Source organism: Quercus lobata, chromosome 6 (genome assembly GCF_001633185.2).
Source record: "Quercus lobata isolate SW786 chromosome 6, ValleyOak3.0 Primary Assembly, whole genome shotgun sequence".
Lineage (NCBI taxonomy): Eukaryota > Viridiplantae > Streptophyta > Magnoliopsida > Fagales > Fagaceae > Quercus > Quercus lobata.
This window is the reverse complement of record NC_044909.1, coordinates 28,976,003-28,986,419: the sequence shown is the minus strand read 5'-3', so window position 1 is coordinate 28,986,419 and position 10,417 is coordinate 28,976,003. Positions and strand designations below refer to the sequence as shown.

Here is a 10,417-nt window from a genome sequence, read left to right as displayed (position 1 = left end):
ACATAGTTTAATTATAAAATTAGGTCAAGGTGTTACATTTTAGATCTTAATTTTAGTGATTTTTGAGTTTTAATTTTGTTTTTTTATTTAGTTAAAATTAATAAATTAATTTTTTAATTTTTTATGCTGACATGGCATTATATTTTGTGTGATTATATATATTTTTTATTCTACCATCAGCCACGTCAGCTTTTGCTGTTAGTTGGGTGATGGAAAGGACCTAAATGTCAAGCGTTAATTGGTTTTGGGATTAAAAGTGGTAAAAATAAAATGTAGGGACCAAAATGGAAAAAGTACAAAATGTAGGGATTAAAAGTGCATTTACGCCTTTAAATTTCTTAATAACCATCCTAGAAAAAATTCCTAGAACAGACCAAATTGTCATAATTTAGGCTCCTTAAAAAAACAAAAACTAACTTGACCGACTCGTAGAGAATTTACACAGTTTAAGAAAATAATAGTTTTTCGGATTATCTAGTGTGTAGTTTTTGGGGCAATTTTAAATGCAAAGGTTGTTCCCGATGATCCTTTATGCCTAGAGTCCAAGTTAACCGATGAATCATTTATCAAAAAAGTTTTGTGGGTTCCAGTTAACTCAACTGGTAAAATCTCTTATGGTTGAATAAGAAATCTAAGATTCGATTCCTACCTACACCAAAACTGATTTGTGTCTTGATTTGATGATAAAAAGTAATCATCAAGAGCAGACGAATATGTTGAAACTCTCTTTAAAAAAAAAAAAAAAGTTTACCAATGAATCATCCCACTTTCGCATTTTTAGTTGATGGCCTTCCCAACATTGGTTTGGTTTTAAATAATTTACCATTAGAAAGTTTGCAACGCCAATTTTTTGTTTATTTGTAAAAGGGTGAAACAAAATGTGATTTAAGCAAAATTAGCTAGTAGATAATATAGAATGTTAAATGAAAATGAAATTCTAGCATTTTCTATATAAGAAATATTAAACAAAGTCTCGCAAGATTAGTTTCATAATTCAATATTGTTTCCTTAAACGTAATGCAAACTAATTAATAAAGTCATATACTTTTCTACAAAATTAAATTATTGATAAAAAAATTTAAAGACCATTTTATGAGGCAACGAACATTCAAATTGTCATTGAAAGAGTAATATTATAAACACAACATTTTTATAATAAATTTTGAAAAGTTTATGAGTTGATAGGTTTATTACTTGTTATAAAGGCTCACTATTTTATCACAACTCTATCATTCACCATTAATGACTTCACAGTTATGACTCTAGTCTTATTTTCATAAAAGGCATCTTCTTGACTCCTTGAGAGTTGAGACTGCCAATTTGTCGTGGCCACGTCCTAGTTTTAGACATTTTGACAATCTTCCTAGCATAATCTCAATCTTGGTCATAGAATTGTGGACGGCTAGAAAAGATGATACTAATTCCTAGGAAATATTGAAGCGTTAGCAAAAACATTGTTGGTGTCAAAAACAGGCAAATAAGTTAGCGTTGACAATTGACATATTCTAACCTACATAAGTTGTCTACACATGAAAGATCCGTAGTCTTTCCGACTTCTAAAATCAGACTTAGGCCGGCTTCCTAGGCACTAGCAAGTAGAGAAACTATATAAATTAGAATTGATTTCTTGGTCCTCACTACTTATCAAAAAAATAAAAAAAGAATTTCTTGGTCTTCATAATTCAATTCCACAAACAGCACAAGGATGATCAGGCTTCATATCTTTCTCCTCCAAGTTGCTGTAATCACCTTGAGCATGCTACAAATTTGCGGTAAGTAGATAAGGATACACAACTTTTTCATAGAATAAGGCTTCTAAAACTAACTAAAGGATCTTCTAGATATGACCATTGGAAAATAATCCTTTACAACGAGGTTCCTTGAAAACCATGCTATTGCTTGCTTTTTAAAATCCAAATTGTAAGAGTTACCAGTTTCAAAAACTATCTTAAACTCAGATGATATTGTTTCGTTTTCAAAGGAGTTCATTTCTGCACTTAAATCAATAAGAAGTTGATACCAACAAGAAGTAACATCCTTTGTTTCATGAGGTGTAATATTTAATCCATTGTACTATTACGTAAGAGTTTATACTTAATATTGTCAGAATTGTACTAAATTTTACTTAATTCTCCTTACATATTCTAAGTCATCTTCTATGATTTAAATGGGAAGGTGATGATGGAGTACATAGGAGCCACAGGTACTCCAATTACGTCTGATCCTGTTCCAATTGAAGATGGCATCGACTTCCATTTTATACTTGGCTTTGCAATCGATGCAGACCCATCAGGCCAGACTCAAAATGGCATTGGTACATTCTCACCATATTGGGTAGACACATTAACCCCAGCCTCGGTTGCCGCCATCAAGGCCAAACATTCCAACGTAAAAGCCTTAGCTAGCCTCTCCGGCTGGAGCCTTGGCCAAAAAGTCATTCGCTGGTATGATCCAGTAGAACCCCAAATTTGGATATCAAATGCTTTCTCATCCCTCAGATCCATAGCAATCAAATACCATCTTGATGGCATTGACATTGACTATGAAAACCTCCCAAAACACAAACTCAACTTTTGCTTACTGCATAGGGGAGCTCATTACCATGTTGAAGAACCAAAGTGCTATATCCATAGCTACCAATGCACCCTTTTACACCACTGTTATACCCTATATCGAATAATGGAAGTGTCATCGACTATGTTAACCACCAATTCTATACTGATAAGGTTGGCACCCCAAAAGGATACTTGGAAGCCTTTAGGCTTCGAGCTGAGCAATTTGATAGGAATAAGTTGTTGCCTAGCTATGAAGTTAATGGAAGAGGAATTCAAGGGGATGCATTTTTTGAAGCCTTGGATCTTTTGAAGGAAAATGGATTTGAAGTTAATGGGGAGATGATCTTCTCAGCTGATGCTTCTTCCACCAATAACTACTACTATGAGAGGAAATCACAAGCTTTCTTGCTCAACTCTACTAGTGTGTGATCCATTCCTAGTTACTTTGTATTGTTGAGTTATGACTTTAAAGTTTGGAGATTATTGCTTGTTCAGGCCTTATTGCTCAACTCTAATATACACAATGTTGAGCTTGAGGTCTAGCAACAGAACAGAATTTTCTACAGGGTAACAAGGACAGAAGGACTGAGACTTGGATCCCATCTGTTCTCTCAAAATAAGAAAAAAATAATTTAAAAAAAAAAATTCCACTAACTCTTTCTGCAAGAAAAATAACTGGATGCTCCAAAAATTCCACTAATTGGATGCTATAACAACTTTTTTTTTCTTTACATAGAAGTTTTAGCAAATAAAGAATTTAATTGTGTTATTTCTTATTTTAATATTTGAAAGAAAAAAAAAATCCTACATTTCATCATTTTATTGGAGGGTGTAAAAGAGGAGACAATATCTTGTGCACTTATCCTATGAAGTGCACATCTCACAAGCATGTTGAGGGGTGCACTCCCATAAGACAAACATTTAAGATAATTTTTGGAAAAAGAAGGTTTTATAAAACTTCCTTATTATATTTAAACTCAAAATAAATAAAATATATAAATAAGTATTTATTTTAAAGTTACCTTATAAACACCTTAAAACTCAATCCCCTAACCTTGGCCAAAAAAATTCCTACTTATTATTATGTCAAAGTACTAGGAAATTTAGAAACCCTTCATTGGTTACCTTTTCTTTTATTACTATATATGATTTTAGCTAAATTTATCGAGAATGGTCAAAGGGAGAGGCACACATCCCATCAATTATTGGGCTCTTTGTTATACTTCAACTGAGAGTACTATTGCAATTTTGGCATTGTCTTGTTATATTACCATCATAATTATTAGAATCATTTAGAGGGTGGGATCAAATCCTAGGATCAAATGGAAAAATCTAAGATTTTATTTTTTGTAAAAGATAAAAAAGACTCATTGAAAGAAAAATTAAATTTGACACAAGTTATTTATAAAAGATAATAAATTAAATTTGACACAACTCCAATAAACTTCTACCAAAAAAAAAAAAAACCTTACCAAAACATAAACAAAAATATTTAAAAGTTATAACTTGTTACCCATCATCCATGGGAAAGAGAAAGACAAGTTTAAGAATTATTAAAGAGAAAAAGGAAAAGAATAATAACTAAAAACTAAAAAGGTTTGGCAATAAATTCGTAAACCAAAACAGCATTAACAATCTCAACTTACGTATACTCTACTCTCTCTAAGTTATCTAAGCTAAATTTGATCAAGTTTTCATTTGTACTCGTGGCGAAGCCAACCCCTAATAACAAAATAGCTTGGAAAACAACTAAAGCGTGTCTGCTTGAATGATTTTTTATTTTTTTATTTTTAATATAATTTGTATACCTGTTAACAATAGACATTTGAAAACATTGCACCTGGACATTTAAAGCGAACGGTAAATACTAAATAGTCATCAAACAATGCTCTCAGCCCTCTAATATTTAATGTCTACACCATTGCCAAGACAAGTTATGTCTGAGATATAATTTTTTTTTTTTTACTTTTTAAATCCAATTAAATGAATTTATTTTTTACACAATTTTTATTTATGTATTTATAAAATATAACTTTAAACTGGCTTTCATTTACACACATTATATTTTTTTAATAAAAAATTAATGTCATATCATTAAAAATAATCGACTTCATTGTTCTATTAGTTATTACAAAGACATGAAAATAGACAGAATGACCAACAAAACTCATATGTTAAATTTTAAGGTCTAAAATGTAATGAAGCTCAAGTGGTTTGTCTCCACTCTCCACTAATAGAGTATTAGTTAGTTAGTAGTGGGGTTAATTGTACAGCTGGACTATTGGGGAATTAGTTACTAAATCTGGCTCCCTATTGGCAGTTGTAAAGGTGAGCCTAGCTTAAATACTTGTGATTGACCTTTGAGAGAAAACCAGAAATAAGACTACAATTTGTTTCCTTTACTTCTCCATGTTCCTTCCCTACGTTCTTGGAGGGTGACTCCCTCGAACCAGTCAACATTCTTCTTCACTTTCTCCATTATTTCCCTTTCAATTTCTGTTATACTACAATATTTTATTGCACTATTACCAGAAGGTCCACTGCAATTGGTATCAGAGCAGTTTCGATCTTACAATGGCTGATGGTCCTAATACAAGGTATTCCTAACTTTCGGATACAATTTTTGAGGTTAAGCTACAGCAAGATCAACACCAAAAATCCATGGAGATCATTACACAGCAGCTGGCCCAATTGTCTGAAGCTGTCAAGGAAATTTGAGCAGTTTTGCCCACCAGGCCTCTCGACAACAATAACAGAGTCGAATCTTCTGTATCTAATGGAGGTAAGATTCCAATCCCTAAGCAAGTAAGATTAGAATTTCCTAAATTTGATGGAGAAGATCCCATTGGATGGATTTATAAGGCAAATCAGTACTTTAAGTACTATGAGATCCCTAATCATGAGAGAATTCTCATGGCTTCCTATTATATGGAAGGCCCAGCCTTAGTTTGGTTTCAAGATGCTGAGCATGATTTTGATGGATGAGAATCTTTTCTAAAATTACTCCAGTGGTCCAAGTGCATATGATGATCCAATGGAATGCCTTACCAAACTTAAACAAACTTCCACTGTGTTGCAGTATAAGTCACAATTTGAGGTCATTTCTAATAGAATTAAAGGGTTATCTGAACCACATAAATTGAGTTGCTTCTAAAGTGGGTTGAGGGATGAGATTAGATTACCTATTAGGATGCTAAATCCCACATCCTTGCATCAAGCTTTTGGGTTGGCTAAAATTCAAGAAGAATATTGGATTAGCACTAGAAGGGCTTCGTTTAAAACAAGCATGGAAGTGGGCTCTCCAGCTAAGTCTTCCATTCTTGGTCTACCTAAACCAGATCCCAAGGCTAGAGTAGCCATCCAGAAAATTAGCCCTGCACAGATGGAAGAAAGAAGGAAAAAGGGGTTGTGTTATTACTGTGAAGAGAAATGGAATTCAAGCCATAGATGTAAAACTAGTCCAAAACTTTTTCTCATGGAAACAGTTCCCAACGAAGAGGTTCAGCTAGGGTACCATTGGAGGAATTAGACACAATAGAAACAACAGGTGGGGGGAAGGAAGAAAATCCTATTACTTACCCTGAAATATCTTTATATGCCCTCTTAGGAAGCCCAAATCCGGGAACCATGAGATTAATAGGGTTCATAAAGGGAGTAAGGGTGACTATTCTTCTTGATACTGGTAGTAATCACAATCTTATTGATCCAACTATTGTGTCCAAGGCTACTTTAACGAAGCAATCATCGGTTTTGGAAGTTAAGATTGCAGATGGGTTCGTGATAAGAAGTGAGGGAATCTGTCATGGGGTAATGATAAAAATGCAAGGGCATGTGTTCCAAGTTGATTTGTATTCTCTAGCTATGGATGGTTATGATGTGGTATTAGGAATACATTGGCTTAGAACTTTGGGCTTGATTCAATGGGATTTCCAGAACCTTATTATGAGATTTCTATATGAAGGGCAACAGATTCTACTAAGAGGGGTGCAATCAAAAGGGCCTAGCTTCCAAGAAGGGGATGAATTCTTTAAGAACTCTCCTAAGAAAGGTCTGGTACTCCAAGTCATGATGCTGGATTCACCTCAAGATCAACCTCAAACCAATTCAGCCCTGAAAGAGTTGTTGCAACAATTTAATTTTGTGTTTAACACTCCAAAAGAATTACCACCAAGCAGGGTGCATGAGCACCAAATAGTGCTCAAAGAGGGCACTCAACCTATCAATGTCAGACCTTATAGATATCCTTTTTATCAGAAGAATGAAATAGAGAAAATTGTGAAAGACTTGCTGGAGATAGGGGCAATAAGGCCTAGTAAGAGTCCATGTTCTTCACCTGTGCTCTTGGTCAGAAAGGCAGATGGTTCCTGGAGGATGTGCATCGATTACAGAGCTCTCAACAAGGAAACAGTGAAAGATAAGTTTCCTATTCCTGTTGTAGATGAACTTTTAGATGAGCTATGTGGTGCTAAAATTTTTTCTAAGTTAGATTTAAGGTCTGGCTATCATCAAATTAGAATGAAAGAATCAGATATTCATAAGACAACATTTAGAACACATGAGAGTCATTATGAATTCTTAGTAATGTCCTTTGGACTTACCAATGCCCCATCCACCTTTCAAAGCTTAATGAATGCAGTTTTTAAACCATTTTTAAGAAAATTTATCTTGGTATGTTTTGACGATATCTTGGTTTATAGTACTTGTTTAGAAGCCCATCTACTGCATCTTCAACAGGTACTAGAAGTTTTGCAACATAATCAACTCTATGCAAAACAATCCAAATGTCACTTTGGCTGTGAGGAAGTTGAATATTTGGGGCATATTATTTTTGGAGAAGGGGTACAAACTGATTCAAAGAAGACTGAAGCTATGCTCAATTGGCCTGCTCCTACTTCACTCAAGTCTTTGAGGGGTTTTCTTGGCTTGACAGGATATTATAGAAAGTTTATTAAGGGTTATGGCCAACTAGCTAGCCCTTTGACTGACCTCTTACGAAAGGATGCTTTTCATTGGGATGCCGCTACTCAATACTCCTTTGAACAACTTTAGGCAGCGGTGGCTAGTCCCCTAGTTCTGGCCTTACCTGATTTTTCAAAAACATTTCTTATAGAATGTGATGCTAGTGGTCATGGTTTGGGAGCTATCTTGATGCAAGAAGGTAGACCCATAGCTTATCATAGTTAAGCTCTGAAAGGCAAGAATATTCATTTATCTACCTATGAAAAAGAGCTTCTAGCTTTAGTAGTGGCTGTAAAAAAATGGAGGCCTTACTTATTGGGCAAACCCTTCCTTATTAAAACTGATCAACAATCCTTGAAGTTCTTATTAGATCAGAAAGTTGGCACTCCAGCTCAACAAAAATGGATAGCTAAGCTAATGGGATACATCTTCCAAGTTGAGTATAAAAAGGGGATGGATAATCAAGTAGCTGATGCTTTATCTAGAAAAGAAGATCCACCTCAAACAACCATGTTTTTACTTTCCTTTCCACAATTGTCCTGGTTAGATGAATTACAGCAGTCTTATGCTACTGATCCAGATCTGAACAAGATCATTCAAGGCATCCAAAATGGAAATTCTAGTTTCCAAGCTTATTCCTACAATGGCAATGTCTTAGTGTATAAGGACAGAGTGGTTTTAGGCCAAAATTCTCCTTTAAAGTCCAGGGTACTGCATTATATTCATGATAGCCCCTTTGTTGGTCATTCAAGCTTTGAGAAAACCTATCAAAGAGCTAAGAGAGAGTTCTTTTGGAAGGGAATGAAAAAAGACATTAAGAAGCATGTGAAGGAATGTGACACATGTCAGAGACAAAAGGTAGAGAACTTGGCTCCCATGGGACTCTTGCAACCACTGCCTATTCCTGAGCAACCTTGGGCAGACATTTCTATGGATTTTATTGAAGGATTGCCAAAGTCTCATCACTTTGATGTCATTTTTGTTGTGGTGGATAGACTTACTTAATATGCTCATTTCATTCCCCTTTCTCACCCCTATACTGTTGCCAAAGTAGCTTTCTTATTTTTGCAACATGTCATCAAACTCCATGGCATACCCAAATCAATTGTCAGTGATAGGGATCCCACATTCATTAGCCATTTTTGGGCTAAACTCTTCAAGTTACAAGGTACTGCCTTGGCCTTGTCCTCAGCTTATCACCCACAAACTGATGGACAAACTGAGGTGGTCAATAAAGGCCTAGAACACTATCTTAGATGCTATGCAGGGAAACAACCCAAACAATGGTCCTCTTGGTTGGCTTTGGCTGAGCTTTGGTATAATACTAATTTCCACACTTCTACCAAAACCAGCCCTTTTGAAGCTCTTTATGGCTATTCTCCTCCAACATTACTGCAGTATATTCCTGGTACCTCAAGGCTAGAAGCAGTTGATGTCCACCTAAAGTCCAGAACAGCAACATTGGCTTTACTTAAACACAACCTAGTTGCAGCTCAAGAGAGAATCAAATCTCAAGCTGACAAGCATAGAACTGATAGAGAGTTCCAAGTGGGAGATTAGGTATTCTTACGACTCCTCCCGTATCGACAGAAATCCTTGGCTACTAGGACTAATCTCAAGCTTTCTCCAAGATTCTATGGGCCATTCCAGATTCTCCAAAGGATTGGCCAGGTTGCTTATAAGCTGAATTTGCCCTCTAGTTCAAGACTTCATCCTATTTTCCATGTTTCTTGTTTGAAACCTAAGTTGGGAGCTCAAGTTAAACCTATACCAACGCTACCTCCAGTGGATGCTGAGGGTGTTCTTTGCCCTGAACCAGAAGCTATTCTCCAGAGAAGAATGAAGAAAATTCACAATCGAGCTGTCACTGAGGTCTTGGTTCACTGGCAAGACACTCTTATTGAAGATGCAACTTGGGAGCTTTTGCATAATCTCCAGCAACAATATCCCCACCTTGTGGGCAAGGTGCTTTAAGAGGAGGGGTATTGTAATGAAGCTTAAGTGGTTTGTCTCCACTCTCCACTAATAGAGCATTAGTTAGTGAAAGTTCAAAAACGTGTAAAAACACCTTTGAAGGTTTAGACCCCCAAATAACAACTTAATCAATTCAAGCAATATGTCAAACAACTAGTGTGCGGAAACTTAACATATGCTATCATACGAAATTGATTAAATACTATCTAAGCCATAACAAAATAAAATCCACAGCAGATAATTTAAAGGCAAAGATAGAGGAAGGAAGATGCAAACACAAAGACAACACGCGATGTGTTATCGAAGAGGAAACCGAAGTCCTCGGCGAAAAACCTCTCCGCCGCCCTCCAAGCGGTAATCAATCCACTAGAAAATATAGTTGGGATACAAGGACAGCAATAGACCCTCCAAGCCTAATCTACCCAGTGCACCTAAGCCCTCCAAGCTTCTTGCTCCAACGAGGTTGCGCCGAACCTTTTTCTTTTCTAGCTTTCCGGATTCCGCTACTAGACCGTAGCATCAACCAATGAAGATTGGTTCCTTCCTAACTGCTTCCCAGAAATCCAAACAACAGACTCACAATGATGATGATGGTGAGAACCTGGTTTGGTATAATGCCTCTCAAGGATTTGACAATGGAGAGGAAGAGAGTTGAGGAATTTGAAGAGATTCTAAGGTAGAGATTGTGGGTGAAACAATCTGTTTTTCTTTAGGGTTTCTCTCTCAAAATTCTCTCTGGAAGCTCTCTTTCAATCGTGGGTAATAGGGGTATTTATACTGGAGTGGAGAGGAATGTGAAACGTCAGAATTCTACAAAACAGGGGTGGCTCGCGGCTTGACTAAGTCGCGAGATCCAGTCGCGAGATAACCGTATGGCCAGTTGTCCTGTTTTGTCCTGTAGTGCTCCAGCTAGCAGACTGTTCACCTTC

General features: G+C 36.0%; 1 pseudogene; it reads left to right on the top strand.

Moving 5' to 3' along the window:
* Nucleotides 1–2,178: 2,178 nt before the first annotated feature.
* Nucleotides 2,179–2,984, top strand: LOC115994401 (annotated as a pseudogene).
* The last annotated feature ends 7,433 nt before the right edge of the window (nucleotides 2,985–10,417 follow it).